The sequence below is a fragment of the Pelodiscus sinensis genome, chromosome 21 (genome assembly GCF_049634645.1).
Source record: "Pelodiscus sinensis isolate JC-2024 chromosome 21, ASM4963464v1, whole genome shotgun sequence".
Taxonomy (NCBI): Eukaryota; Metazoa; Chordata; order Testudines; family Trionychidae; genus Pelodiscus; species Pelodiscus sinensis.
The window spans coordinates 21171486-21188649 of NC_134731.1; the positions used below are offsets into that span (position 1 = coordinate 21171486).

Consider the following 17164-nt stretch of genomic DNA (forward strand, 5'->3'; position numbering starts at 1 on the left):
ACCTAGATTCTGCAGTATTGTGTGAGCCACCCAGAGTCTTTAATGAATCCTGCACAGTATTCAGGGACCTTCTGGTTCCTTCAAAGCAAAGAGGATATGGACCCATCTCCATATGATGGACCCATCTCCAGACCATTTACCTCCTTTTGTGACTTGGGGTATGTCTACACTAGCTTGTTAGTTCGAGCTAGGTAGGCAAACGAGGGCAACCGGAGTTGCAAATGAAGCCCGGGATTTAAATATCCCGAGCTTCATTTGCATGTTCCCGGGCACCACCATTTTTAAATCCCCCTTAGTCTGAACTAACTGCCCGTGGCTAGACGCAGCAGTTAAACATTAATTCGAACTAGTTTAACATTAATTCGAACTAACTCCACGAGGAGTAACAGTTAATTCAAACTAAGGAGTTAGTTCAAATTAATGTTTAACTGCCACGTCTTGCCGTGGACAGTTAGTTTGGACTAAGGGGGATTTAAAAATGGCGGTGCCCGGGAACATGCAAATGAAGCCCGGGATATTTAAATCCCGGGCTTCATTTGCAACTCTGGTTGCCCTCATTTGCCTACCTAGCTCGAACTAACGAGCTAGTGTAGACATACCCTTGCTGTTTTAGAGCTTTTACATCTGGACGATATCCCAGAGTGAGTAGGTGACCAATCCAGCCAGCAGCTCTGCCAGTTAAATAGACATCCACCCCTCCCTTTGTAAAGTCCTGGGAATGTTCAATCTTCCTTTCCTCTTTTCTTGGTAAGTGCTCACTTTTCTGGCCAGATGACATGCCTACTCCACAGAGAAGATGATCTCCTGCTTGTGGCAATGCTGAGCTACTGGTGCTGATCAGTGTCTGGGGAGCCAAGGCTGGGCAGGGACCTAGCATGTCCTGCCGTGTCTCACACACAAACACACACACACACACACACACACACACACACACACTTCCCACAAGACCTATCATCAAATTGAAGAGAGCTGCACTGCGGGATAGCTGCCCTGAGGGTGTTGTTCTCATCTGTGATGGAAGAGCTGGAACTGTCAACACTCTCTGATGTCTGTGGCAGTAACTGAGAACACAAATCGGCACTTTTCTTTTACCGCTTTCCTATCAACAATGAAACTGACAGTGCAAAAACTCTGCAAGTATCCTCTCCTAAGACCTCATCAGGCCACTGTGGTACCCTGCTTGCCACTCCTCGCATCATGATCAACTGCATCTGGCCTACACCCACTTTATAAAGTTTATAGCTGTTCAGTATTAATATCTAGATAGGTCAACCGATTAGGCAGATAAGACAGACAAACATCAAGTTCATTAGGCCATGAAGATGTCATAATGTACAGAATGAATATCTTGTAGTTCAAGCCTCAGCAACTCCCCAAACTAGTTTTAAGGCACAGCGCCTCTTGAGGCCTGACTAAATATATGGAATTGGGGGTCTATCTACCAAGAGAGTTGGGAGATGTGATGTACCAAAAACGAATCAAGCAAACTAAGAAATAAAATCAAAGACATAATCAAAGAGTGAAGCCCATTTAAGTTTTGAACCTCAATCTCTCTAAGGGTACGTCTAGACTACCGCGTTTTGTCGACGGAAGTTTTGTCGACAGATACTGTCGACAAAACTTCCGTCGACAAAGAGCGTCCAGACACATTGAGTTCTGTCAACAAAGCAAGCTGCTTTGTCGACAGAACTCCGTAGTCTGGACGCAGTGTTACAGGCAATAACACCTTCTGTCGACAGAGTTCTGTCGACAGAAGGTGTTATGCCTCGTAAAATGAGGTATACCAGCGTCGACAAAACTGCTGAGTTCTGTAGACGTTATGTAGACAGAACTCAGTGGTAGTGTAGACGCTGGTATAGTTTTGTCGACAAAAGTCCACTTTTGTCGACAAAACTAGGTAGTCTAGACACACCCTCAGCAATTTTGACTGATTTGCCCACCGCTTTTCAAAAAAGTTTGAAGATCTTGCACGTGGAATTTCAATTAGATCAGTTTCACTTTGGCAAAGTTAGGGTAGGTAAAAAATCACACATTGTGCTAATCATTGTCTCTTCATAGACACTCACTAATAAACCCATATGAATGAGTAAGGGGAGATTTGATAGCAGCCTTCAACTTCCTGAAGGGAGGTTCCAAAGAGGCTGGAGAGAGGCTGTTCTCAGTAGTGACAGATGGCAGAACAAGGAACAATGGTCTCCAGCTGCAGTGGGAGAGGTCCAGGTTGGGTATTAGGAAAAAGTATTTCCCTAGGAGGGTGGTGAAGCACTGGGATGGGTTCCCTAGGGAAGTAGTGGAGTTTCCATCCCTAGAGGTGTTTAAGTCCCGGCTTGACAAAGCCCTGGCCGGGTTGATTTAATTGGGATTGGTCCTGCCTTGGGCAGGGGGCTGGATTTGATGGCCTTCTAAGGTCTCTTCCAGCTCTATGATTCTAGGATATATTTTTCAGCTTCATATATTTAAGAGTGAGAAAAATAAGAAGCTAACATAACAGATCTCCCATTATCCCACTTGGCACACCCAGGAACTGGCAGCATGTGGACACAAAACTGCAGATGCCTAGTCAAAATTCCTGGCAGGCACAGGAATTATGCTGCCATGTGCTGATGGGCAAGGTGCTAAAAAAAGAATTTCAGGTACAGTCCTGCCATCAGATACTCCTCTCAGTGGACTGATTTACTATTTTAATCCAATGAATTTCAGGGATTGTTCTGCCTTCTTGTCTCCCTGATTGCACTCAGGGTTTAGAGAGTTAAAGATCCAACATGAAGCCCGAGCCAAGCACATTTTGAATGACAGCAGACAATGCTTATTGCCCAGCCGAAAGGGGATGTATTACAGTAGGTGTCTGTGTATTTGTTGAGTACTGCAGTATTATAAAAATAACATATGACTAAACCTAGGCTATTTTTCAACACCCTTGCGGGGTTCTCTTTTGGGTTATTCAGAACAAGATGGGTAGCCCATCCAACCCAGTCTGTCATGTCCAGCAACAGTGAACATGTGAACATAATCCTTGAAAGGGAGGGATAGACAGCTTGGCTAAGATAAAGAGGGAAAATGGAGGAGGACAACACACGGGGGATAGGACCTCATGGGACGTTGGTCTTCAAATCCCTCTTTGGCGGTAGTGTCACAGCCAAGGCAGTCCTTGTTTGAGGTCAAAGTTTCCCGGTTGTCCAGTCCTTTACTTCAGGCTAGGCCCACCACCTCCACTACTTCAGGTCTGGCATGCGTCCGTGCACATCCTCAGTGATTGAGCCCAAGTGTTTAATACAAACACTGCCATCTCCGGGTCCACCAACCAAGGTGAGGTAGTCCAGGCTGCACACCCACTCAAGCCAGGGTGCACCCCAGGCATTCACTGCAGGCCCTATCCGGAGTAGATGGGGTTGGCGTAGATGGCCACTTCTGAGGATCCCCGGTGCCCTCAACGCAAAGGAAGGCGATATGCTGCGAACCAGGGGCTCGGCTTCGCTCTCATTTTTTTTTTCTTTTCACCAACATAGGCATGTTGGATTTCTGCCACAGGGAACAATTGCGAGTCACCCTGTGGGCCGGGGAATGGACTCCCTGGACAATAGTCATTAGACAGCCATGGTACAAGTCACAGTCTTGACCCCACAGGGAAGTAAAGAGCAGGGAGTGGAATCTTAGGGGAGCATGCCAGGCCTTCAAGAGAGTCATAGAGACAAGTACCAATGATTTCCCTAGGATGGCGGTGAAGCTCTGGGATGCATTCCCTAGGGAGGTGGTGGAATCTCCATCCCTGAAGTTTTTATGGCCTGGCTTGGCAGAGGCGTGGCTGGGTTGATTTAGTTGGGATTGGTCCTGCTTTTAGCAGGGGGCTGGACTCAGTGACCTCCTGAGGTCTCTTCTAGCCCTAGGATTCTACGATTCAGTGTTTGTTTATCTAACCTTTTTATAAGGCTCCATTTCTATAGTACCTGAGCACCACACAATAGGGATGTTATGTAGCAATTAATTTGCATGTCGAGTAGTCGATGGAATTTCCAACGACTTCTCGACTAGTCGATTAACACTGCCACATTCCACCTTTGAAATGTACAAGAGCTCTACGTAGGTGCTTTCGTTTTGAAATGCAGAAGAGCCCCTTCCCCCACCCCGGGGATTTTTGTACATTTCAAAAGCTGGCACTCCGCACAGAGCCCAGAATCCCCAGCTGACCCCAGGCTCCCTGTGGCACTGCTGCGTATAAGTACCCCCTCTCCTCCCACCCCTCTTGCTTCCTCTATCTGATTAAGGCAGCAAGGGAGGCCGGGGGGGGAGGGGGAAGAGTGACTAGTTGACTAGTCCTTTACATCCCTACCACACAATATTAAAATATTTATCTTCATTACGCCTTCCGAGATTTGTCCATTTTAGAGGTGGGCACAGAAAGACTAAGTGACTTGCCCAGGGTTATATAGTAAGCCCATGGCAGAGCAGGGAATTGCAGCTGGAGTTCCCATGGTCCGGATTAGAAATTTGCCTATAGGACCACTCTTCTTGTACTCACTCAGGCACAGAACATCCTAGAGCAGATTCTCTGCCCTGCCTTTGTGCCACCCACATAGCACAAAAGGACTAGCAATTAGCTGCAACTTGGTATCATAAGACATTTGGATTAAAAAGATCGAGAACAGTATAAAATGAACCTGGCACATCTTAAAAGGATTACAGCCTTGCAGATGGGTTCCCATGTGGGGTTGTAGATGAGAAATCGATATCACGCGCCTGTCTTTCAGGGAGGGTCCTGATTCGGAGTCCTTGGGATCATTTGATAAACTGGGCACAAGCAAACAACATGCATTCGAATATGGCTAAATGTGAATGTATACACCGAGGAACAAACACCGTCGGCAGAGTCGTCCCGTCCATAGGCCCAGAACGCTGCTCTGCTCCTGAGTCGTGTCGCTCAGGGGAGGGGGGCGTGGGGAATGGGAGCAACTGGCCCGGCATTCAGTGGTGGCCGGAAATGGAGTGACGTGGCTGGAAGCTGGGGGAGCGGAGGAGGCTGGGGTTGGGTTGCTCCACTTCCCCCCATCCTGCTGGTGAGTGCAGGAGTGGGCCCAACCCCTGCTGCTGGCACCAGGTGTGACGGGGGCGGTCACAGACGACCCCTCGGGGGAGCCTCCTGGGGTGTTGACACGGCCACTGCCACTTGCTTTCCTGCTCTCTGGGGCTCCTCTCCACCCGGTCCTGCTGGGCCAGCTCCGCTGGTCTCCCCCGGCCAAGGCCCCGAGCTGAGGTCCCTGCCCCACCGAGAAGCAGCACAGACACAGAACCACTCCAGGTCTAAGGAGAGTGCAGTTTAGCTCCCAGCCTCCTGAGGTAGCACTCCCCAGATGGGATCAAACCCCAAAGAATTAGGTAAGCCCCTGTAAGCAATGGAAGGGGGAATGTGCACACTGGTTGCCCCCCCCCCCCCCCCGGTAACAATTGCTTACACTGGGTTTGATAGAAAATAAAAATGGTTTTAATAAGTGGAAACAGTAGGATTTAAATAGTAATAAGTGAAAGTAGGCGGAGCAAAGTAGGTTACAAATCAAAAGAAATAAAACCGCTTGGCTAATTCTCCACTGAAACCTCAGTGCAAACTTAAACTCACCCGAAAACCTCTTTTCCAGCTGCCCCTCTAAACCAGGGCTGCCCCCCACCCTGGAGTCTCAGGCTCCTTCCTTCAGGTGCAGCCCAGCCAAAAGACCAAGGCCTCTCCCCTCCCATCCCTTTTGTTAAGGAGTTGAGGCCACTCCCTACCAATCACTGCTCAGACTTAAGGACAAAAGATTGTTTAACAGTGGCTCATCTAGAAGTTGCAGGTAACACCCTTCGGCCGTGTCTACACTGCACCCCTTTTCCGGAAAAGGGATGCAGATTAGACAAGTCAGAATTGCAAATGCAGCGGGGATTTACATTTTCCCCGCTGCATTTGCATGAACATGGCTGCTTTTTTCCGACTCGGGGCTTTGCCGGAAAAAAGCGCCAGTCTAGACGGGGATCTTTCGGAAAATAAAGCCTTTTCCGAAAGGTCCCTTAAAAAAAGAGGAATAAGGGATCTTTTGGAAAAGGCTTTATTTTCCGAAAGATCCCCGTCTAGACTGGCGCTTTTTTCCGGCAAAGCCCCGAGCTGGAAAAAAGCGGCAGCCATGTTCATGCAAATGCAGCGGGGAAAATGTAAATCCCCGCTGCATTTGCAATTCCGACTTGTCTAATCTGCATCCCTTTTCCGGAAAAGGGATGCAGTGTAGACACAGCTTTCATGTCTCCCATTCATACATTTGAAACTCACCAAGTATTCCCCACGCCATGTGTCTAATTTTCCACACACAGATGATACATACAACAGAGTAAGATAAACAGAACCAGCAGATCATTACATGAAGATCGATGAGTTACATGAAATAATTTGCTCAAACCACCTTTGAGTTATGTATATTCATGTCCATGAGTCCATTTCCAAAAGTATGGGGAGGAGGGGTCCGTCACACCAGGTATCCCGCTAGTCTCCTGGGCTGAATCACTCAGGGGAGGGGGCTTTGGGAAAGGGGTGGAGTGGGAGTGGGGTGCAGGACGAGCAGTGGTGAGAAGAGGCAGGGAAGATGAGAGAGTTGCCCTTCTCCACACCTACTAGGGACTTATTGGATGGGGGATTCTCTTCTTGGAAGCAAAGACTCTGAAAAATATTTGGGCTACGTATACACTGCAGACTTTTTGCGCAAGAATACCTGTTTTTGCGCAAAAACTTGTAGAGCGTCTACACTGCACAAGTAAATTTACAGTAAAGCGTTGGCACAGAGGGCTTCTTGCGCAAGAGTTATTCCTCTCTCCACGAGGAATAACCCCTCTTGTGCAAGAGCTCTTGTGCAAGAAGGCAGTTTGGATGGGCAACAGGCGCAAGAAACCCCTATGGCTAAAATGGCCATCTCTTGCGCAAAAGCACATGGCAGTGTGGACACGCTCTTGCGCAAAACAGTTCTTGTGAAAGAAGCCTGCAGTGTAGACATAGCCGTGGGAGTCATAGTGGCTAATCAACTGAACATGAGCTACCGATGTGATAGCATGGCCAAAAGAGCTAGTGCAATCCTGTGATGCGTGAACAGAGGACTCTTAAATGACTAGCCAATTAGCCCGTCATAAAATGGGATTTTCAGGTCTCTCTTCCACATCCTATTCCCATTTTATCTCGGTCTTCTCTCCTAAGCCTCCGGTCTCTCGCTCCGTCTCTCTCTCTCTCCCATCCTTCTACTGCCTCCCCCCCCCCCTCAGCTCTCCTCTGTCTCCTACCTCTCTCTCCATCTCTCTTTTTCTTCTTCCCCTCCTGCCTCTCATTCTCTCTTCTCCTCCTCCTCCTCCTCCTGCCTCTCACTCTCTCTTTCTCTTCTCCTCCTCCTCCTTCTTGGGGAGCACAGAGCCCAAGCGGCTGTTTGCACTGCTTACTCCCACGTGGTAGCCCAACTGAATGGCTGCCTATGAACTCCAGCTGCCCCCCTGCACTGTTTCCCTTCACCCCAGCACTGATCCTGCAGCCTCCCAGTTGTCCTCCACCTCCCCCTTCTCCTCATTCCCCTGCCCTCCCCCTGACCAGGGTCTGTTCATGGCCAGGGGGCAGGGCCTGGAGCTGCTGTCACGCCACATATCACCACCCTGCCCCCCTTCACCTCCCGCGGTGGCGCTCTGCTGAGTTCTGCGCCACTCAGCTGGGCTGCCGCGGGGGAGCATGCGGAACAAGCGGCCATTTGGGCTCCCCTGCGGCGGCCTGGCTGAGTGGCACAGAACTCAGCCGAGCGCCATGGCGGGAGGCAACAGCGCCCCCCAGAGGCAACACGTCACGGTACAGCGTTACAGGGTCACAGACATTGGGCTACTATATGTATGATAAGTATAAAGAGCTTAGTTTACTTCTGTGTTTGGCACTGATACAACTGTTTCTAGAACGCTGTGCCTCGTTCCGGAGCCCACAATACAAGGCGTTTAGAGAAGAATCATGAGAATGAACAAAGGACTAGAAGACAAGCCTTACAGTCAGAGACTCAAAGAACTCAATCTATTTCCTTTAACAAAGAGAAGATTAAGGGCTGACTTGATTACAGTTGATAAGTATCTAAGTGGGGAACAAATACTTAATATTGGGCTCCACAACATTGATGAGCAAGAGCTAACACAAACCACTGACTGGAAGCCGGAGCTATACAAATTCATACTGGAAATAAAATGTACATTTGCTGATAGTGAGCTTAATTAACCATTGGCCAAGGCTTGTGGAGGATTCTCCATCACTAACAATTTTAAAATCAAGACTGCATGTTCTTCTGAAATATCTGCCCTAAGATATAGGGACATTTTATGGCCAGGTGAGACTAGATTCACAGTTGTCCCTTTTGGCCTTAGACTTCATACTTGAGAGGTTCAAACAGTTAACCAGCAAGCACACCCATAAGCATGAGGCTTCCCAGTATGCTTACCAGTTAACGGGCCCATTCCAGTGAACTCCCGTGGTGGCCGGCCATAACAGACCAGACGGCCCCAGCTGTGGAGGAACCGGTGGGACTGGCAGCAGGACCTCATCACTGTGCCAGTACCCCAAAGCCAGGTCCAGGTGGTGGGCCCTAAAGTAACTAGTTAAGTGCTAATGTTTAACTGGTTAACTATTTTAACAACCCGACTATGAACTGTCCAGGTAGCATGGAGGAACTCAGTGGAAAATGAAAGATTCAGCTGCTTTCAAAAGCCCAGACAGAATTCTTTATCTTATTCTTAGTAAAGAGTGACAGATGATACTAATTTCATGTAAAACATACACCCAGAGAAAATACATTTCTAAATAATTTTCTAAATATAGAAGACCATAAGCTCCTGTGTTAAAAAAGCAACTTAACACATACATATACTTAAGCTTAAGAGGAAGCTTACTAATATACATTCAACGAGACAAGTTGTGGGTAAAATTCACCCTGTGCACAGCGCTCAGATCTATCTTATATTCCCTTGAAATGCCCCGGAGAGCTTATGTGGCAGTTAATGGGTGCAGAGTCCTTGTACCCTTGCACACGGTAAATTTCACTCGCCCCCCCCCACACTATAAAGTTACTAATGTGTATGAATGGTTGAAGAATTAGACCCTAATTGATTATAAATAAAATAACATCCCCTCCAAAATGTTTGATTCCTCCGATTTGCATACCTTACCTGGAACCAGCCATTCAGAATTCACTATCCTCATTGAGACCAGTCCTCCATTAACCCATATGAATGTGCTTTTTATCTGTGCTTTTATTGGTGTTCCGGTGTGTGTGTGTCCCTCCTCTTGAGATGTTTTAGCAGGTTTTATGTTCCCCCCCAGTTTGGGATCTTGTATTTTACTTTATACACATTTATTTATAAGCCGCCTCGAATATTTTAGATAGAGAGGCTGGGTAAAAATATTTTAAATAAATAACTAATTAAATGCATGCAGGTTTACCTGATTTGCATGCACAACTGCTTATTTGCATGCACACATCTCGAGATTGACATGAGACATTTAAGCGGCTAGTTTGGAAAATGTTGCTTTTGAAATGAGAAAATGCTTTTTTTCCCTTTGGAAAAAAAAAGGCATCGAAATAAATGACCTAACCCAAACTACAATCAATTAAACATTCACATAAAACAAAGACTGTGTCATTCACTGAGCCTCAAAGAAATCCTTGAATAGTACTTTCCTTAATTAATTCTATGACTGATTCCTACTACACAAATAAGGTGTAGGGTGGATCAACTAATAAGCATTCTGAGTTAATTGTCTTCATCAAGTGATGATTCGTACAAATGATACTATCAAAGGAGTAATAATATCCTTATTGATTAAATTAATCTCTAAAAGACAGCTCCAATGAGTTTAATTAGCAATGCATGACATTGCTGAAAACAACCTTGTAACCCATCCCCAGGGCTTGAAATGATGGCAACACACACAAAATAAACCTTTGTTCAAAACAAACACCATATATAGTTTCCTGGGGCGTCTCAGTAACTCTCTGTGATCAACCGTGAAAATCCATGCAACCCTCGCAGACAAAGGAACAGCATGATGCATATTAAAAGCAAATGGCTTCCTTGTAGTTCAAACATTCAATAAAAGCTGTATCCACATACAAGTTTTATTTTTTATTTTTTAAACTAAAATGGGAGTGGAAGTTGTCTGAATTGATTTTGGGGTTTTTTTTGCAAACGCAAAAGAGGCATTGTTACAGGTCCAGGAACCTGAATGGAACTGAGCTACTATGCACACTCAGGGCATGTCTATACTACCAGAAGACTGATGCACTGAAAGTCAATCTTCTAGCGTTCGATTTAGCTGGTCTAGTATAGGCCCGTAAATCAAACGCTGAGGGTAGCCCCCATCAGTGGCCAGTATTCCTTCTTCTGTGAGGAGTAAGAGAAGCCAACCGGAGCGTTTGCTCCCATTGGCCTCCCACTGTGTGGACACCTCCATGGCTCAGATTAAGGTAAATGACTCCAGCTATGCATTTTGCATAGCTGGAATTGCATAGCTTAAACCAAGCTTCCCATTATAGACCAGGTCCTAGTGTATAGCACTTCCTTGTGAGGGCTGGTACTAGGGATGTGAAAGTGTAGTCGATTAATTGATTAACTGATAAGCAAAAGCTTATAGGTTAATGTTATAAACTACAGTAATACCTGTGCTATCCAGAACTTAAGCATCTGGAAAACTGTAGAAACCGGCAAATTTCTGACACCGGGAAAAGCAAAAAAAAAAAAAAAAAGGAAAATTGGCCCTTTAAGTGCAGGGCTACTCCTCAGACAAACGTGCAGAATGTACCTGGGAGAGGGGCAAACAGCAGCTGGAAGCAAGCAGCAAGCATCTTGGCTCCTCCTGCTGCTCCTGGCACCCCTGGTAGGCCATTCCCCCCATGACTCCCCCCCCCGGCAGGCCACCTATGCCATCTCCACCTCCCACCCCCTGGCTCACAAGGCCACATCCCGCCCCCTCCCCCCATGGCTCATGGCCCTCCCAGCAGGCCACATCCTGGCCCCTGCATGGCACACGTGCCCTGCCCCCGTAGGCCCTGCACGGCTCCCCCCACCCCCCGAATATCCAGAATTTTTAGGTTACCAGCATGCCCTAATTCCCAAGTGTGCCAGATAACACAGGTTTTACTGAAAATGTATTTCCGCCCCCCCCAGTAAATTTTTTAGCAGGCTGGCCAGCAGCTCGGCTCAGTCCTGGCTTGTAATGGGTCTGGGACCTACCACTGCTGCAGCTCTGCATTTAAAGCGTATTAGGAGCCAGGCGGGCAGGCAGCCCAGCTCAGTTCTGGCTCACACTGGGTCCGGGAGCTCAGACCACCCCCTACACAGGGGCTGTTGCCACCATGTGCTGCTGCGTTGTTATCAGAGGCAGCAGCACGAGGTGACAGGCAACCGGTCCACAAGGGGAGCTTGCTTTTAAACTGTGGTGGCGTCTTTTCGGGAGTGAGTGCAGAGTGCACTGGCTGCCAGTCCTGCTCCCAGTGACTACAGACTAGTCAACTAACCGATAAGAATTCATGAGATTACTCGACTATCCAATTAACCGATATTTAACATCTCTGGCTCGTACCTATTATCCAGCTATCTATTTCCCTAGCTTGAACACACCCTCTCCCAGGTTCCCACCTAAGGTGCTGAGCCTTCTGGTTTCTTGGTTCAGTCTCTCAGAAGGCACGTTTTGCCAAGAGCATCCAACACAGAGTTTGCACAGAATTCTAACATCCTTGCTCTTTCGCCTAACCGCTAAGGCGTAAGAAAGTCCAGATAATGAGAAAAGAATACTCAGCTCACCATTCCCTTGGGAGACCTTGAGTGCAAGCCGGCAGGGTTCCCTGTCTCAACAAGTTTCTACCTGCTGGGCTGCTTCTTCCTCATATTGAGCTGGAGAAAAATGGCCCCCTGAGGAAAGCAGTTCCCGCCCTTTTATAATGTTTAATCCCTGTTGTCGAGTGGCATCCGGCTCAGGCTCAGCCTTCTCCGGTGACTTAATTGCCAAGGCAAACTCTCCTCTGAGAGACCCATTCTCCTGAGTTACGTCTAGACTACACGCCTCTTTCGAAAAAGAGCTTCTAGACTACAACCAGTACTTTCGAAAAAGCAAGCCGCTTTTTTGAAAGAGAGCACCCAGGCAGGCTGGATGCTCTCTTTCGAAAAAGCACCGTTTGCATTACATAGCGCCTTTTTTCGAAAGAGCACTTTCGAAAAAAGGCGTTCTTTCTCGTAAAACTAGGTTTTCCGTGGTCGAAAAAACTGCCGCAGTCTTTTGATTTACTTCTGAAAGAACACAGCAGCAATCTAGATGCAGGGGAAGTTTTTTCAAAAAAACCCTGTAGTCTAGACACACCTCTGGATAGGAGTCAGCCTATTTTTAGAGCCCCTCTATTTCCATGGGAGTGAACGTTAAGTCAACAGCCGTCTTTTCTCTTACATTTGTCACCAGCCTTTGGAATTTCTATTCAACATGGAGGCAAAGAGACAACTGAGAAGGGAACTGCACATGCCAAATAGAGTTTGCAGCTTGAATAAAGCTGCAGCACATTCATAATCAGACACAGAATTCATAAGTTATGCAGACAGATTCCCCAGACCCTCACGGGCACGGAGAAACGTCTATGTATGTTGAGGAGACGGGTTATTTGAGGGAATTGTATAATGCATTATAGATTCTCACAGGCCTATGTCACTGGACTAAATCTGTTTCCATTAAGAAATGAATGGAAAATTCATACTAATTTGCCAAATTGCTGGCCACCTCCAGAAAGAAGCTACTAAAGCAAATGTCCTTCTTATTATTGGAGGTAAGAATGATACTACAGCCAATCACAAAGTTTCTGTTAAAACTGTTTTATATTGGAAAATTGGATTTGCGATGAAACTTTTCATGAAAACTTTCCTGCATCACGGCTGCAATTCCATGCACAACATACAACTCTGACACTGGTAAAAGGCCAAATCTAGCAGTGAAGTCAAGGGGAATCCTAAGATGGCATTCAAGAGCTTGGTATTAGTAAAGTGAAAATGTCCAGAGTTCAAAAGCTGAAGTATTAAGGCTTCAAAATTCTCCTGCCGCTGCAGTGACCAATTCTGCTGATGTGGAATAACTGTGGTGGGTAGAATTTTGATAAAATCGTCTGCTATGGAAATTATTTGTTGCTAACTCTAGGGAATTCTTCAAACTTACAGACCTGGTGTGTGGCAAGTGAGGTAAGACGTTGCAGTTGGATATCTCAACTGCCAGGAATAGCTTCACATTAGGTGATAGATAGATAGATAGATAGATAGATAGATAGATAGATAGATAGATAGATAGATAGATAGATAGATAGATAGATAGATAGAACATAAGAATGGCCGTACTGGGTCAGACCAAAGGTCCATCCAGTCCAATGCCCTGTCTGCCGACAGTGGCCAATACCAGGTGTCCCAGAGGGAGTGAATCAAACAGGTAATGATCAAGTGATCTCTCTCCTGCCATCCATCTCCTCCTGCTGACAAACAGAGGCGAGGGACACCATTCCTCACCCATACTGGCTAATAGTCCTAACCTTCACAACCTCCTCAGGCAAGGAGTTCCACAGATTGACTATATGCTGTGTGAAGAAGAACTTCCTTTTATTTGTTTTAAACCTGCTGCCTAGTTCTTATATTATGAGAACAAGTAAATAACTTTTCCTTATTCACACCACTCATAATTTTATATACCTCTATCCTATCCCCCCTTAGTCTCCTCTTTTCCATGCTGAAAAGTCCCAGTCTCTTTAATCTCTCCTCATATAAGACCCGTTCCAAACCCCTAATCATTTTAGTTGCCCTTCTCTGAACCTTTTCTAATGCCAGTATATCTTTTTTGAGGCAGATAGGTGCTGTTGAAAATATCTCAGTTGAAATATTACCCTGAACTCCTTTGCCTAGGGGACACCGCTATTTTCTCTGCCAAGAACAGGCTGACAGCAATTTTCTTTTTTCTTTTCTTTTCTTTTCTTTTCTTTTCTTTTCTTAATGCTGCCTCAGGATATGAAGTAGTTGGCTTTAGGGACAGGGAGAGAGAATAAGCACAAGATGTGGACTCCTTCTGGAGTGACTGTAGAGAGATAAAAGGAACTACAGTAATACAAAGAACAATCTGCACTTCATGTCAGGGCCAGGTTTACCCTGCAAGCGGAACAAGAAATTGCCTAGGGCAGCAAGAAATTAGAGGCAGCAAAAATGTTCAGTGGGTTTATTATTATTTGAGTCACTACAGGGTTGGAGGATGTTTTCCACTGTGTAGAGGACAGCGCAAATCCTAGAGCCCTAACGATGGAAAACTGTTGTGTCACAGCGCAATGCTTAAGTAATCTGTCATGGCTCTCATTTCCATTAATTAGTTAAAACAGTGCAGTCGATATTTATTTATTGCATTTTATAGTCTTACATGCTGTACCTATGTCTGGACATATCTATCAATTAGACTCTTGTAAAATATATGTTCTTTTTAAATATAGGATTACATAAAGCCTTTTTTACCTTGATCTTTTCTTTATACGGTATCTCCTTCACTTTATTGTCTCATAGTATGTTTAACTCATGTTTTTGCTTGATGTATGAGATAATGGGATTTATTTGTCCTTTGTCTCTACTTTAAAACAAATGTATGCATGCATCCAGAGACATGTAATGGGCTTTTTAGTAATATAAATATTAGAATATATTAAACATGCAACATGATTTTTCAGAAAGAAGGTGGAATTTTCATCATGACCAAAGAGAAAACCATTATCTATTTTCTGACTTGTCAACTGAGCCAGTTTTGAGCTGAGAGTCACGGAGACAGAGTAACTAAAGAACCACACAATTACTTTTTGACAACTGCCACACTTTAAAGTTATTCAGCAACCAATCAAACAGTTCCAATTAAGGTTCACTTTAAGAATGCTTTCTGAGGGTTAATAGGTGATATAAGGTATGGCAAACCGGGATTACAAACCATGTATTAGTTGGTCAGATGTTTTAACAATCTATAATTAATGAACCATTTAGTACAATGTCTATTAATTATTTATTAACCCTGCATAAAGCATTTATAAATGGAACCTTTCACATACCGTGCACACCAAACTAATTGCGACAAGGGCCACTGCTCTATTGAATTTAGTAGCAAAACAGCTGGCGACTTCATGTGCGCAAGACTGGGCCTCGTGGGTAACTAAGCTTTACACAAAGACCAACGTTTTCAAACGTGACTAGAGATTTTATTTACCTGCGATTTTAAGGTGCTGCACTTCAGATTGTCAGCGAGTGCATGCTCAGTGTTGTTTGAAACTCAGGCCTATTTATAAAGTGTCATAAGCTTGAATCCCAAATGGGTTAGGCCTCCAAAATCACTCGTCACTTTTGAAAATGTTGGCCATAGTGTGCATATATAACGTACACGCGTATCTACATATTGGAATAATAAAGCTTAGGTTGAGGTGTGGAAATCTTCAACATTTTTCAGGTAGAGATATCATAGCTATCTTTTAACAGACCCACAATAAAACTTCATCTCTGATCACTGCTTGTGCGTGAAAATCTTATTTTTCTAGGTATCGCACATTAAATCCTCTAAGACCAAACAGATGGGTTGAATTATTAACTAGAAAAAGAATAGTTCTAGTAAATTCTATACCAGCCCTGTTAATTGCCAAATGATTGCAACACAAAAAATGAAACAAACAAATGAGGGTGGTCAAAAGAGAGTTTGATGCCTCTACACAAATACATGCTCTTAGTGCAATAACTACCTGGTTGGAGTGTCCAGCTGTCTACACTGGCCGCTTGAATTTGTGCAAGAGCATTGACGTTCTAATGTAAGAATTCAGTGCTTCTTGCGCAAATACTTTGACGCTCCTGCTCAGAGATAAGCCCTCTTGCGCAAGAATACTTGCACAAGAGGGCCAGTGTAGACAGGCACCTTAATTTTTTGCACAAGAAAGCCCGATGGCTAAAATGGCCATCGGAGCTTTCTTGCGCAAAAGCGCGTCTATACCAGGCACAGATGCTTTTGCGCAAAAGCACTTTTTGCACAAAAGCATCCATGCCAATCTAGACGCTCTTTTGCGGAAATACTTTTAACGTAAAAACTTTTCCGATAAAAGTATTTCCGCAAAATCATGCCAGTCTAGACGCAGCCTAACTGATTAAAAGATAGGAAACAAAGGGTAGCAATAAATGGCCAATTTTTAGAATGAAGAAATGTGAATAGTAGTGTTCCCAAGAGGTCTGTGCTGGGACCAGTAGTAGTAATCAACATATTCATTAATGATCTATAAAGTGGGGTAAAATGTGTAGATTTTACACAATTACTTAGACTGCATAGAGCCGTGGTCCGCCAAGTGCTCAGGGCTGGCCTGGCCCCGGGTGCGTGGCGCTTGCGGGGGGGGGGGGGGGGGGGGGAAGAGCGTTAGCGCCGGCCCCGGACACGGGCGCGCGGCGCTTGGGGGGGGGGAGAGAGCGCTAGTGCCGGCCCTGGGCGCGCGGTGCTTGGGGGAGGGGCGAAGAGAGCGCTAGCGCCGACCCCGGCCTCGGGCGCACGGAGCTTGGGGGGGGGGGGGAGAGCGCTAGCGCCGGCCCCGGGCGCGTGGCGCTTGGGGGAGGGGGGGAGAGAGCGCCAGCGCTGGCCCCGGGCGCACGGCGCTTGGGGGAGGGGGGGGAGAGAGCGCCGGCCCCGGGCGCGCGGTGCTTGAGGGGAGAGCGCCGGCCCCCGGAATGCGGCTATGGGGGGGCCCCCCCCAGGCACCCGGCAGGCGAACGGCCACACCCCCTGGCGCCCAGCAACCCCAAATGGTTGGGGACCACTGGCATAGAGCTACAAAAGGATCTCACAAAACTGGGTGACTCAGCAACAAAATGGCAGATGAAATTCAGTGTTGCTAAATGCAAATTAATGCACATCAGAAAACGTAGTCCCAACGAACATATAAAATGATGGTGTCTAAATTAACTGTTACCATTCAAGAAAAATCTTGGAGTCATTGTGCATAGTTATCTGAAACTATCCACTCAATGTGCAGCGATAGTCAAAACAGCAAACAGAATGCTGGGAATTATTAAGAAAAATGTTAGATAAGACAGAAAATATCATAATGCCTCTATATAAATCCAGGCTATGCCCACA

General features: G+C 46.0%; 1 protein-coding gene across 5 annotated transcripts in view; it reads right to left on the bottom strand.

Moving 5' to 3' along the window:
* The window catches only part of GALNT17 (polypeptide N-acetylgalactosaminyltransferase 17), a 459638-nt gene that overhangs the window by 115094 nt on the left and 327380 nt on the right, over positions 1-17164 (bottom strand). The window lies entirely within an intron of this gene.